Source organism: Fukomys damarensis, unplaced genomic scaffold (genome assembly GCF_012274545.1).
Source record: "Fukomys damarensis isolate Sample0158 unplaced genomic scaffold, DMR_v1.0_HiC HiC_scaffold_33, whole genome shotgun sequence".
In the NCBI taxonomy this organism is placed as follows: domain Eukaryota; kingdom Metazoa; phylum Chordata; class Mammalia; order Rodentia; family Bathyergidae; genus Fukomys; species Fukomys damarensis.
In genome coordinates this window covers 55,166,523-55,168,424 of record NW_022900945.1, presented here as the reverse complement: position 1 = coordinate 55,168,424, position 1,902 = coordinate 55,166,523, and the positions used below count along the sequence as shown (strand labels likewise).

Sequence of the window (1,902 nt, the reverse complement as noted above, 5' to 3'; positions counted from 1 at the left end):
GCCGGAACAGCAGCCCCCTTTACGGCTCCGGGAGGGGTGGCGGGAGAGGGGCGACCACAGAGCCCCAGAAGCGGGGGCGGTCGTAGGTCTGGCGGGGAGGGCCCTCCAGAAGCCGAGGCAAGGCGAAGAGACACTTCTCCCACATTCCTCCCGCCGGTCCCTTCCGGACCGCGCTCTGCCCGTCCTCCTCCTAGCTCCGCCCCGCCAGCTACCAGGGGGGCGGATTTGCCACCTTTGATGTAGGCTAGGAAGCAGAGGAAGGCTGTTTTTTCAGGTGTTTAACGTCTGTTCTTGCAGGTCCGAGTCCGAGCTGGAACCGGGGACTAGAAAACAGCCTGACCCCGGGCCTTGGGGCACCGCCAGGCCGCCCCGGAGAGCCCCGCCCAGGTGCGGCTCTGACCCTTCCGGACCTGAGCCACCCTGGCGGCTGGCGATGCTGCTACCCGGAAAGTTGCTGCTCTGTTCTAACTACAGCGCTTTTCATTCGCGCTCTGGGGTCTCTGACTTCTCTGAGCGGGCTGGGGAAACGCATGCTCTGTCTGCACAGTGCAGCCTGATTATCAGAGCAAGGGTACCCTAGGTCCCCGGCTCCCTGCCCCAGTGTAGCAGCGGGGTGGGCCGCAGGTTTCGAGCCCAAATCAGCACTTTTCTTGTAGGTGCCAATTTTAGCCTCTGCCTCTATTTCGGGCTCTGCCTCACCCCTGGCTGAGCCGGCAGGGCTCCTCACCCGGCGCCACCCCCACGCCGCTCCTTCGGCTTCCCCTCCTGCCTAGCAGCTCAGACCTCACTTCCACCATTCCGGTTCAGGAGCCTTATATAGCAAATGCCAGGAAAAGGGGTGAGAAAATGAACCGATCCCGGGCCAGGCCGGGGGACGATTAGAAGCAGAAAGGACTTTTCCCGGGGCCAAAACTGCCTCCCTAGGCTGGCACCTGCAGAGGAGACTGTGGGGAGGCCAGAGAACTCCCCGAGACCGCAGTCCTGACTGAGGTCGCTGGCCTCAGAGCCCCAGACTTACCTCCCCCTCCGTGGCCAGCCAAGGCTGAGGAATGTACTAAATTTAAAAACAGGCAGCCAGAGGCCTCGTGGCTCCGCCCACCCGGGACCCTGAGACCAGGATTGGGCTGGGACCTCAGCGTTTCTCCAGGCCTGAGGCAGAGGATGCAGGGAGCTGAGGACAGAATCTTAAAGGACCCAACTCATCTGGGTACCCAATAGATCTTGTTCTGAAACCCCAACCTCTGAGGGGCTTCTTAGTACACCGAGGGGCTCTATGAAAGAAGTGGGAGGTGGGCGTGGTGGCGCGCGTCCTTAAACCCCGCACTTTGGGAGGCTAAGGCGGGAGATCACAAGTTCTAGCCCAACACAGGCAACTTAGCAAGTCTCTGTCTCAAAGTGAAAAATGAAAAAGAGCTGGGGATGTAGCTCAGTGTTGGTCCTGGGGTCAATCCCCAGTACCACCCCCCACACACACAAGATAGATGTAGTTCACTCTCCAATCCTTTTTCTGTCTCCCACTCCAATCTTCAGTTCACTGTCCAGCCCAGCAACTGTTCCTTATGCTGCCCCTCGCCCTATGCTCTTGTGGTCTTAAGAGACTCATAAAAAGGAAGTGGAAGAGGGGGAGGCTAAAGAAAATTACCTTTTAAAACACCTGCATTTAGTGAGCTAGCTTGACTTAGTTTCCAGCTTCTGTACCTCTAGAACAGTCAGTGCCTCTCTCTCCTTGGGGATTCCTCATTTCCCAAACCCCCTTTTTCTCTCCGACTCCCCCTCCACTCCTATCCAGTAATATTGTCCAAATTTTCAGAAATTATTTTTATATGCACACAAGCAACAACTTCTTCCAGAATCTACAAGTGGCCACCACCGTTAGCCTTTTTTTTTTTTTTTTTTTTTTTT

At 56.8% G+C, this 1,902-nt stretch overlaps 1 protein-coding gene across 4 annotated transcripts in view; it reads right to left on the bottom strand.

The window, feature by feature from the left end:
- Window positions 1–1,902, bottom strand: part of Arhgef2 (Rho/Rac guanine nucleotide exchange factor 2) — a 32,691-nt gene that overhangs the window by 24,495 nt on the left and 6,294 nt on the right. The window contains exon 1 of one of the 4 annotated variants that reach the window (XM_033758408.1): window positions 1,019–1,068. The exons of 2 other annotated variants lie outside the window; for them this stretch is intronic. The gene's annotated coding sequence lies outside the window, so the exon portion shown is untranslated. Of the gene's footprint in view, window positions 1–232; window positions 391–1,018; window positions 1,069–1,902 lie in introns of those variants that run through there. One more of the 4 variants, XM_033758409.1, reaches the window with a different exon arrangement.